The 12,778-nt window shown below is 34.9% G+C and overlaps 1 protein-coding gene across 1 annotated transcript in view; it reads left to right on the plus strand.

Moving 5' to 3' along the window:
- Positions 1–5,822: 5,822 nt before the first annotated feature.
- The window catches only part of LOC111044695 (hexosaminidase D), a 68,228-nt gene continuing 61,272 nt past the window's right edge, over positions 5,823–12,778 (plus strand). Inside the window, exon 1 of the mRNA XM_039426621.1 lies at positions 5,823–5,966. The gene's annotated coding sequence lies outside the window, so the exon portion shown is untranslated. The remainder of the gene's footprint in view (positions 5,967–12,778) is intronic.

Genomic DNA, 12,778 nt, shown 5'->3' on the forward strand with positions numbered 1-12,778 from the left:
TTCAGGTTACTAAAGATTGATAATGGTGTTTCAACAGAAATTAGAATCTTGAATCGTTCTAATAAATTAGTGGTTTTGACAATATCAAGTCGATTCATTGAATATGATGAATGTCTACTAAGTTACCACAATAACAGAGAAAGTTCATTTGTTTTTTTCAATGCGACGTATTTTTTCTTATTGCTCTTAAAGACGTTGTCTAATCTTAACTATATCACTTCTAGCTCAGAGATTAACCATTTTCATTTTGAATTCTATCTACTTGTTCTACGGATCAGTCAGAGATGCGTTTTCAAATAGTACTGCTAACAAGTTCAGTTATTTGGTGTTTCAAACTACCGATATGCCTAAATAGCAGTCGTTAGGTCAAATCAGAGGCCCTGAAACTGATCATTTGCGACCTGAAAACTCTGACACCAGACCTGAGCCAGCCAGGTCACTTGATATTATTATTAAACTACCGGTACTTCAAGTCAACTAAGAACTTAATGCCTAAATAGCAGTCGTTAGGTCAAGTCAGAGGCCCTGAAACTGATCATTTGCGACCTGAAAACTCTGACACCAGACCTGAGCCAGCCAGGTCACTCGATATTATTATTATTGAACTACCGGTACTTCAAGTCAACTAAGAACTTATTTGTTTGAGTATATTATGAGATTCAGTATACAGGTTTTAATTTGTTTTAATATAAAGTACGATAGCTATGAAGTAGGGTATTTGGAAGAGCTCTACATTCTCACTATATATATATTCATGTAACCCAATTCCACAATCAATACGGTCACAGACTGAGGTGAACAACTGTTCTTCTCCAGACGGTCAACTTAGTTGTGACAATCGGGGCTTGAAATTGCATTTGCAACGCCACACAAATCATTATCATCATCGTCATCACCTACATCATGATCAGCATCATCATCATCATCATGGTTATCAGAACAGAACAGGGACATAACTGACCATTCCACATTGTGAAATTCACTCAAGACTCCCAGCATTTCTTATGAATAACATCACTGCTTCCCAGTCAAACCTATGCTGACAGTTTGAAGTGAATCTCACTAAAGAAGTAATTGTAGCCTATAATACTATTGGATTCCCGTAATAACGATACAGGGTGAACCGTAATGTGTGTAGTTGTCAATGCCTCATTGTCAAGGTTATTAATTTCGTATGAACGCTCAACGTTATCCTGTTCAAAATCCTCATTATGTACGAAGGAGTCAAGGAGTGAGTAGATTGGTTCCATGGATTTGTGGTTTCTAAAGTTTTGAAATTTTTGAAAATTGATATGTGTTGTGAAATTTAAAGTTGATTGGTCAAAGGACTCTACAGTTTTTGTAAGAACGGATTGATTTTCTGAACAAATCCAGGAAGATTGTGCTGTTTCCTATCTTTTTATCTGTAGAATATTATTTGTTTCATCAAATGAATTCGTTCAGAAAAATCTAAAACATTTCATTATTCAATAAATTGTGGAATCGTCATATTTTCTATAGATTTGTAAGTCGAACGAACGATCTATGAAAATTTTATTGTGTAGTTGAGAAGTTGATATTGTGATAATTATTCATATTGAATGAAGAAGACTAAGATTTTGACAAAATAATTTTTTGACAATTTCTTAGTCTTTTTCATTCAATCTAAGAAAATTATGTACATCAACATCTAGACGTGTAGAAATGAAATATTTACTCAAATTTATGTAGTATAATTTTATAGTCTGTACCTGTATAATGTAGTGACCTAAAAGAAAACTATATAGTACTAATAAAACTATACAGAGTACATAGTTGACCGAGCGAAGTGAGGTCTAAGATTCAAGTCGCCGGTTTGGCATTTCTCTTAATTTTTAAATGTTTATATGTTGCGCATTTACGGCGAAACGCGGTAATAGATCTTCATGAAATTTGACAGGTATGTTCCTTTTTAAATTGTGCGTCGACGTATATACAAGGTTTTTGGAAATTTTGCATCTCAAGGATAATATAAAAGGAAAAAGGAGCCTCCTTCATACGCCAATCTTAGAGTAAAAATCAAACTATAGAATTATTAATCATAAATCAGCTGACAAGTGATTACACAGATGTGTGGAGAAACCAGTCTATTGCTGTATTTCCATAAGGTCTATAGTTTCAATCAGATACTTGTGGATGAGAATACTGCGTGAGGTCTACTGTTCACAGAACTACTAGTATATAGTCTTGTACAAGACACTACAACCCGACTCAACTTTCGTTTATAACTAATATACTGAGTATATATGACTACATTATATACTGAGGCAAGTGCATGAGCTGTGACATTTGAAATTTGAACGCTACATAAATCACCGACGATTCTCATATGAGCGATAAATAAATAATATAGATATAACCTAGACATATAGAATAAACACAGGTATATCGAACATACAGTACAAAATCAAAACACAGGTATATAGAGTTGATGAATTTGAATATAGCGGAAAAGCTGCTATTTAATGTATTATTCACGGTATCTGGGATACCGTAACGTGGAAAGTCATACGACGCGATATATATATATATATATATATACAAAGTCATACATCATATATACCTTACGCCAGCGCTCTATATTTCCCCTGGTAGCCATATTGTTTAGGCTGCTGTGACGGGGTACTGATATCATTCTGCCCCCACATTTATGTGGGGGGTTTCTGAAATGTGTCCCCCTTTCGGCGGCGCAATCATGTAGTGTGGTGTAGTGAACATAAATATGTTAGTATAGTGTGTGCATTGAATTGGTGTTTTTGTGTGCTGTTTAAGATAGGAGAATGGGTATTGTCTACCGTTGAGGAAAAATAGTGTACCGTGTCTTAGGTAACAGGCTTTACCTTACTTTACCTTTACCTTTACTTTAGATGTTGGTAGGTAGGTAACTGTGATTTCATTGTGTATGTAACCGCTAAAATCGACTTACCTTTTTTCACAGATACGTCTTTGAAATGAATACAGATTGCTTTAAAATGAATGACCAAAATCAAATAGATTCATTTATCGTTGAAAAAGGTTTACGAACATTAAATCACATACTAAATTACTGTTAAAACCAGTGTTAGCATTTGTTGAACTACAAAAATATTATTCAGAGTTTTTACAAGGAACTCACTAGTCTATAGTGAGGTCCACGTTATAATGGCAGTGTTTGATTAGCAATGGTATTGCTATCCTTGTCTATCATTCAACAAAGCGGATAGCACTATCTCTTTCTCGCTTTGCTCTGTTGCCAGACAGTCTTTTGAAACAATGTAGAAATAATAATTAACAAAATATTTCATCTTAATCATGAAAATTCATTATGAAATTATTGAAAAACATAATTTCCTGCTTGTTAAATTAATATCGGGGACCGAGCTTCGCTCTGGAGTACAAATCATAAAAAAATTATTACGAAAGAAGAATTTATAATAACATTCATACAGAAATGTTCTTTCTAATCACAGTAAATTGAGTTTAATTCCCAGAGGAATGCAAAAATTTCCCTCACAAAGGCCCAGTTGCACAAAAGCCAGTTAAATTTTAATCCTGATTAACTTCACATGAAGCAAATCAGAGAAGAGACCATTTCAAAAAGATGGATCTACTGGAATTAATCAGGATTGAAAATAACCCGGCTTTTTTGCAACCGGCACTAAGTACCTGATTGAATGATTACAAAAGTTCAACAGCTGAGTCATAATTTTGACACAGTCCCACACACATGAACTCACTCACTCAGTTCCATCACCAACAGACGACGAAATAATTATTATCAGCTGTTTTGCCAAGGATGAATAAAAATTATCCTTTTAATGTCCTTCAGCGAGTTTTCCCAGGGATAAGACCTAGTGCAATCGAATCTTTATATTATAAACCTACTGTTTTCTGAATTTCGTGAGAGTCGTTAGAGCCCTTTTTGAGATCCGGTGAAATACAAACATATGAACATATAAACAGAATTTGCTCATTTAATAGTATAGGATAATTGATTATTTTAAACGAGCATGAACATTTAATATTACATCAATAAACCTGTATCAGCTACCTCTATAGGAGGCATTGACAAGACAAGGATCGGCAACGATGTTCTCCTTTCTTTCTCCACTGCCACCATACCGTAGACCTCACTATAGGAAATGCTCACGAAAGTTTAATGTTCACAGTACGTAGTTCTATAATAGAACTTCTATACCTCATCTTTGCTAGAGAACGAAAATAGTAAACTATCCGAAATAAGGGGGCTTCCAACATGTTGCATGTTTAACCACCCACTATAATTTTCATCAGCCTGATTATGTTTGTTCGTTGGTTTGGAACGGAGCCGATACGAACAGCAGCACAAAGGAGAAGAAAAATAAGGGAAGAAGAAGAGGAAGAACCAGAATGAGGTTAATGTAGCGGATAACTCAATAAGCAATTGCCGAAGAGAATAATAGAATCGGAGGGCAGAATGGCTTGAAACCTGGCCAAAGGGTAAGGTTGCGTAATATTGGCCCTATATTACTTCACTAACATACTGTATGTAAGCCTTGACCAGGAGAACTATATAATCTTGCTTGTTGCGATCACCGAAGACCGAATCATGTGAGTAATGGGTTTTCAGTAGACCTACTGGAAACTTGATAGAAACAGTGAGTAAACTATTGTTTCTTATTGGTGCGAACACAATGAAACGTACCAACTTACTAGAAGAAACAGAGAGTAAACTATTGTTTCTTATGGAAGCGAACACAATGAAACGTACCAACTTGCTAGAAACAGAGAGTAAACAACTATTGTTTCTTATGGAAGCGAACACAATGAAACGTACCAACTTGCTAGAAACAGAGAGTAAACAACTATTGTTTCTTATGGAAGCAAACACAATGAAACGTACCAACTTGCTAGAAACAGAGAGTAAACAACTATTGTTTCTTATGGAAGCAAACACAATGAAACGTACCAACTTTCTAGAAGAAACAGAGAGTAAACAACTATTGTTTCTTATGGAAGCAAACACAATGAAACGTACCAACTTTCTAGAAGAAACAGAGAGTAAACAACTATTGTTTCTTATGGAAGCAAACACAATGAAACGTACCAACTTGCTAGAAACAGAGAGTAAACAACTATTGTTTCTTATGGAAGCAAACACAATGAAACGTACCAACTTGCTAGAAACAGAGAGTAAACAACTATTGTTTCTTATGGAAGCGAACACAATGAAACGTACCAACTTGCTAGAAACAGAGAGTAAACAACTATTGTTTCTTATGGAAGCAAACACAATGAAACGTACCAACTTGCTAGAAACAGAGAGTAAACAACTATTGTTTCTTATGGAAGCGAACACAATGAAACGTACCAACTTGCTAGAAACAGAGAGTAAACAACTATTGTTTCTTATGGAAGCGAACACAATGAAACGTACCAACTTTCTAGAAGAAACAGAGAGTATACAACTATTGTTTCTTATGGAAGCAAACACAATGAAACGTACCAACTTGCTAGAAACAGAGAGTAAACAACTATTGTTTCTTATGGAAGCAAACACAATGAAACGTACCAACTTGCTAGAAACAGAGAGTAAACAACTATTGTTTCTTATGGAAGCGAACACAATGAAACGTATCAACATACTAGAAGAAACTGAGAGGCAACTATTGTTTCTTATGGAAGCAAACACAATGAAACATACCAACTTGCTAGAAACAGAGAGTAAACAATTGTTTCTTATTGGAGCGTTCACACAATGACGCTCCAACTCATCTTTTAGTATGAAGTAGGAGTTGGTATGAAATGAAATTGAATTGGAATGTATTTTTGAAAAAGTGTATAAGTTTTGAGGTTGAATCAATTTTCAATTGTTATCTTCGAATTGTGTATTTCAAGATGTTTTCTGGTTTTTTTACAGATAACAAATGTTGGCCGAGTTTTCGCTATTCATTCCATATTGCATCATCAAATGAGCATCACTGGTTCAGGTAAGCTTCAATTAAAGTTTATTAAATCTATTAAAGTTTATTGATATTTGTTTCAATGAAAATGATTCCTTTTCCGTAATTCTTTCTGTTTCTCTTATTTTTCATACTTTTTTTTATTGCTCCTTATTCTTTCCTCATTTTCATTATCCAATTTCGTGCTTTGAATGGGCTCGTTAATCGTCGGTCCCGGCTGCCTAAAAAGCAGTCGTTAGGTCATGTCAGAGGCCCTGAAATTGATCAGTTGCGACCTGAAAACTCTGACATCAGACCTTAGCCAGCCAGGTCACTCGATATTATTATATTATCCAATTCTCTTATCATTATTGTAATTAATATTCTCTAAGATTCTTTTCCTATGCCTTTTCGTCTTTCTCATCCTCTGGTCTATTATCAATAGGGAGCAATCAAACTTTATTATTATTTTTCACTTTCTTTTAATTTAGATAATCACTTTATTTTATCTCTAAATTTTCTGTTCTCAGTTATCGTAGACTTGTCACCTATTTCTCTTTCCTCCTCCTCAACTTTGTTCATTTTTGGCCGCATATCCATCTCGGTCTTTTTTATTTCCCTATTTATTTATTCAATAGAGACAAAAGCATATAATCATAAGGTGATAGGAAATGGAAATACAGGTTTTTCAACTCCTGACTTAATTTCTTAACTTACTTCAATTAATTTTGTAGAATTCCCTCCTTCCCTCTTATTTGTATCAACTTTGCTCATCCTTTGCAAAATAAATTTTGTATTTTCCGTTTCCTCAGATCATTTTTTGTCATCCTTTTCTCACATTTTGTACTTCTTCTCACCTGAATTGTTTCTTACTAGACTTCAATTCCATTAGAAATGTAGTTGAATCTCCAGCTTCATACACTTTCCCACTTTATCATAATATGTCTTCTTTTCTCAGTTTTACCATAGAGGAAGGATAGCACATGGATAGTTTGTGCTATCTTTTTTGTATGGTTTTATTGACTTTCTAGTGCTCTACACTTTTTCCCCATCTTATTTTAATATGCAATATGTCCCATCTTATGTTCATATATTGATTAGTATGTTCCTATAAACTTTGTAAGCTACATTCACTCTCCAATTTTATTTTGATATGTCTCATCTTATTTTCATATTTTGGTTACTGTGTTCCTATAAACTTTGTAAGCTATATTCACTCTCCTAGCACACAATATATATATACTCAACTTTGTAAACTTACACCACATACTGTACCAACAACTTTATAGTATGAAGCCTATCTATCCATCATCTTCGCCTTGTATGGTATCAATAAAGTTTTGAATCCATTGTAATAGCCTAGCTATCAAGCTTTGAGAAACTTTGGGTTCGTATTACAGTAACGACATACACATATTTGATGTTCTACAATCTATATAGCTCTCCGCCGGTGTGAGCAAGGTTATATTTATAGGGATATATGTTGGATATATTACATCGCAGTGGCACATAATGCACTTATATAAGTTGTGAGCATGCTAGATACGATGGGACATTAGTCACTTTAATGGCGTTTCCAGGCATACATTTATCACCAGACATGCGTCGTGTTAATCTCTTTGTTCCAAATCTATGGTAGGTAAACAGTATTAAATCTATGTAGCAGGTCTTGAGCTATGGTTGGGAATACTGTTGTGGAATGGCTGTCGATAAATTTCAATGTGGTTGAGTATTGTAATTTCTGTTTGTGTAGTAATGAAAGAGATGTTGTGAACCTCCTTACTGGGTAAAACCACTAATAATAGAGAATAGGTATCATAAAGATATAAAGACAGCATAAATATACAAAATATAGTATAAAGATAAAAAATATAGCATTAAGATATAAAGATGGCATGAAGAGAGAAGATAGCTGTTATGCCATGATGGTACAACTTGAAATATTTATTATATAACTGTTCAAAATTGGTTCATTCTTTTTGAAACACCCGGTATATATAGTTTTGTTGATTATAATACATATTTTTATGTATATGTAAAATATGCTGAACTTGCACCTTGAAGTATTATTTGGACACCTCTACCAGAAGTTCGATCACGTTCTATTCTGTAGTATATAATATAGAGTTCTGTTATAGAGGGGTCAACGGGTGATGAAGGCTTTTCCCTGCGCACTTTATTGCACTGCACTACTTTGGCTTCATTCCAAACGTGGATCCATTTCATTGCCTCCGCCGCCTTTTAGTCTGCCTCACCCTTTCAACGCTTCCAGCCTCACAATCTTGCTGACCTCATCATTTCTCTCTCTCTCTTCTCTCTCTCTCTCTCACTCTCTCTCTCTCTCTCTCTCTCTCTCTCTCTCTCTCTCTCTCTCTCTCTCTTCCGAAGAATGGACATTGATATGTCCAAAGCTCCGCCAATTTATTATGTAGATGCATAACAATATTATTTCTATTTTATCTATAGTTATTACAAATTGCTTTTTTTCATATCATATACAGCTCAATAATTATTTTCTTAATTTATATTTTGTAAATTCATCTATAATTTTGCTGTATTGTAAGCTATTGTATATAAGGCTAGTTACACACACATCGATTTTTGGTCGTACGATATTTTGTCGTCACTATGAATTCTATGAGATTAAACGGAACTTGGCAAACATCATATGTTTGAAATCATCTGTTCAATCTAATAGAATTTATAAGGACGGTAAAATATCGTACGACCAAAAATCGATGTGTATGTAACTAGCCTAAGTGTATAAGCCAGTATATATTGTAATCTACATAAAGTACTCAATCAATCAATCTCTCTCTCTCTCTCTCTTGGATTGTGTGACAGAGAGGAACAGGAGTCCTAACTACGTCCTAATAAAGGCAAATAATCAATCAATCATCCTGTTTAATGCTTTCTTCCCCCTTTCAATCATTTTGCTTATTGAGTTCTCATCTTTTTCATCATCATCACATTTTCTCCTACTTCTTTCTCTTCCTCCTTTTTTTCTTCTTTTTTTTCTTTTTTTTCTCCTGCGTTTTCTTTGTTTCTTGTCTTTCCTTGTTCTCTTATCCTCCATCCATTTTTTATCCTGTTTGATGTTATCTCTTTTTAATCATTCTGCTCATTAAGTTTTCTTCCTTTTTTCATCATCATAATTTTCTTCTTCTTCTACTCCTATTTTTCATCTCTTCTTTTTCTTCACGTCTACTTCTTCTTTCAGTTTTTCTTCTTCTTCTTCTTCATTCTCTTCAATCTCTCGATCCTTCTCCTTCACCTCATTTCAACCAAGATTTTCCAAATCAGCATAAGTGTTGTGCTCTTTGAATTTCTCTCAGCTCCCATTCATAGAGAATGGAAATCTACTACTCAACTACAGTACAGTGGATCGATTCTCTTTCCCACTCTCACTTACTTCAGTCACATTTTTTCTCTTCTCTCTCCAATTCACTCAATTTCTTTATCTTTTCTCAATTTCAATTCTCAATTTCATTCACTCTCAATCACTACCTATTCCATCACGATCTCTGGTTCTTTTGTTTCTCTGTCTCTCTTCATATCTCTCATTATTATACTTGTTCTTTCGTCCTTCTGTCTCTCTTCATTTCTTTCAAATGTATCTCACTCACTCTCACTCTCCCTCACTCTCTTTCTCTCTCCATCTTACTTTCTTTCAACTCTACTCTCTCACTTACCCACTTATCCATCCCCCTTTCTCTCTCTCTCTCTTACCGTTTACCCGGTCGTGTGTTGATGGGAAGGATATTTTATATTCTTCTTAGAGAATCGACAATTATTTGTTGAAACACCGCTGATTTATGAAGTTACATCACATTATTATTTTATCGTTATTCTAATTGCATTCAAACTTTATTCTCATTGATTAATTATTTATACTCTGTAAAATTCGTTGAATAACTAGCATTACCGTCATATTTAATGTAAGTTATTGTATAAGCCAGTAAATATTGTAACATATATAAATAAATAAATCTAATCTAATCTCTCTCTTTCACTCTCGTACTTTCGTCATTCTGTCTTCCTCCATTTTTGCGCCAAAAGGTGAGTTATCTGAAGTGAGAGAGGTGGCAATATCTACAACTCAATACAAGATGGTGAGCCCTTGTACAACTCAATTCATTCCATCTCTCTCTTACTCATTTTCTCTCACTGAATCTGAATCTCTCTCTTTTCCTTCCTCTTCCCATCTTACTCTCTCTTTCAACTCCACTCTCTTATCAGACACACATTTCATCTTTGTCTCTCTCACTCACTTTCTCTCTCCGAATCTGAATCTCTCTCTTTTCATTTCTCTTTCTTTCTCTCTTTTTCAACCCTAGTCTCTTATCAGACACTCATTTCATCTCTCTCTTACTCTCTTTCTCTCTATCTTTCTTTCTCTCTATCTTTCTCTCTTGCACTTTCGTCACTCTGCTCTGTCTCTCTCCATTTTTACCCCAAAAGGTATATATATATATATACATATCTAAAATGAGAGAGGTGGCTGAGAAAGGAGCACTCAAACCATACCTACAACTCAATACAAGAAGGTCAGCCCTTGTACAACTCAACTCATTCCATCTCTCTCTCTCACTTTTTCTCTCTTTCTTACTCACTTTTTCTCACTGAATATGAATCTTTCTCTTCCTCTTTCTTCCTCTCTCTTCCAACCCCACTCTCTTCTTTTCAGACACTCTTTTTATATTTTTCTCTCTTTTACTCTTTTTTTTTCTCTCTCTCTCTCTCTCTATTTTCATATTGTTAATATTCTTTCCGAAGAATGGACATTGATATGTCCAAAGCTCCGCCAATTTATGTAGATGCATAACAATATGAATATTATCTATAGTTATTATATTACAAACTGCTTTTTCATATCATATACAGTTCAATAATTATTTTCTTAGTCTATATTATGTAAATTCATCTATAATTTTGCTGTATTGTAAGCTATTGTATATAAGTGTAAAAGCCAGTATATATTGTAATCTACATAAATAAAGTACTCAATCAATCAATCAATCAATCAATCAATCTCTCTATTTTATTTTCTCTATCTTTCTCTCTCTTGCACTTTCGACACTGTTTCTCTCCATTTTTACCCCAAAAGGTATATATATTGAAATATATATATATTTAAAGTGAGAGAGGTGGCTGAGAAAGGAGCACTCACACCATACCTACAACTCAATACAAGAAGGTCAGCCCTTGTACAACTTAACTCATTCCATCTCTCTTTCTCTCTTTCTTACTCACTTTCTCTTACTGAATATGCATCTTTCTCTTCCTCCTTGTTCCTCTATCTTCCAACCCCACTCTCTTCTTATCAGACACTCTTTTCATCTCTTTCTCTCTTTCACTCTTTCTCTCTCTCTCATTCTCTCTCGTACTTTTGTCACTCTATCTCTCTCTATATATACATAGATAAGGTATATCTCTGAAGTGAGAGAGGTGGCTGAGAAAGGAGCACTCAAACCATACCTACAACTCAATACAAGGTCAGCCCTTGTACAACTCAACTCATTCCATCCATCTCTCTCTCTCTTTCTTACTCACTCTCTCTCACTGAATATGAATCTTTCTCTTCCTCTCTCTTCCAACCTCACCCTCTTCTTTCCAGACACTCTTTTCATCTTTTTCTCTCTTTCACTCTCTCTCTCTCTCATCATCATCTGATAATCTATTCTTCTGTTTTCTTATGTGAATTTTTCTTCTATTGTAAAGGGTTGTGTGGTAGAGAGGACCAGGAGTCCTAACTCCGCCCCAATAAAGGCATATAATCAATCAATCAATCTCTCTCTCTCTATCTTTCTCTCTGAAGTGAGAGAGGTGGCTGAGAAAGGAGCACTCAAACCATACCTACAACTCAATACAAGAAGGTGAGCCCTTGACTGGGTAGGGCTGAAATACGTATCTTGAAGGAGTTTTCCCCATTCCAACTCTGTGGTTGAGAGCTGAAGAATTGTACAAGTCGTAGACCACTCGAGAAATTCTTCGCTGCTTGGTCTGTTTTTGGTGGGTTGAAGGGGGTGGTGAAGATTGTTGGAAGGGGGAGGTATGGTACCCCTTCTTTGGTGTTGTTTAGTGGGGTCAGGGGGTCGGGAGGACCCCAAACCCTTTTCTGGCAGCTCGCAGGTCCAATTTGGGGCATCAACTACTTTTCTCAACGCCAGCAAGTAAAAGGCAAGATTGATTCGCGAATGGTATGGTGGTCAGATCTCTCACACTTTCCTTCTGTTCCTTTCTCTGATCTCTAATATAATGCCTCTCCCTTTCTCTCTGTCTTTCTCAATATCTATCAATCTCTCTTTCTTTTACCCTATCTCTCCAATTATTTTTTAAATATTCTATCAATTCTCCTTGTCCATCTTTTCCCATTTATCTAGTTTTCTAGAGGCCTTCCTTTCTTTTAATATGGCTACTTTCTGTTTGGTTGGTTTCTTCATCCTTCATTTCATGTATTCTCTTTTCCTCACTTCATTATCTTCCTTATTCTTCAACTTCTTATTCTTGTTTTTCCTCCTATTTTAGCTCAGTTTACTTTTCGTTATGTTTAGTTACTTTCTTCTTTTGTAATTTCACGTGTTTCCTTTTCTCTACTTCACTCTCTACCTTTTCTTCTTCTTCTTCTTCTTCTTCTTCTTCTTATTATTCTTCTTCTTCTTATTCTTTTCTTCTTCGTCTTCTTCTTCTTCTTTTCTTCTCTTCTTTCTTCTTCTTCTTTTCTTCTTCTTCTTCTTTTCTCTTCTTCTTCTCCTCTTCTTCTTACTCCTCTTCTTCTTCTCCTCTTCTTATTTTCTCCTCTATCTTCTTCTTCTTCTTCTTCTTCTCTTCTTTCTTCTTCTTCTCTTCTTCTTCTTATT

This window comes from Nilaparvata lugens, chromosome 4, assembly GCF_014356525.2.
Source record: "Nilaparvata lugens isolate BPH chromosome 4, ASM1435652v1, whole genome shotgun sequence".
Classification (NCBI taxonomy): domain Eukaryota; kingdom Metazoa; phylum Arthropoda; class Insecta; order Hemiptera; family Delphacidae; genus Nilaparvata; species Nilaparvata lugens.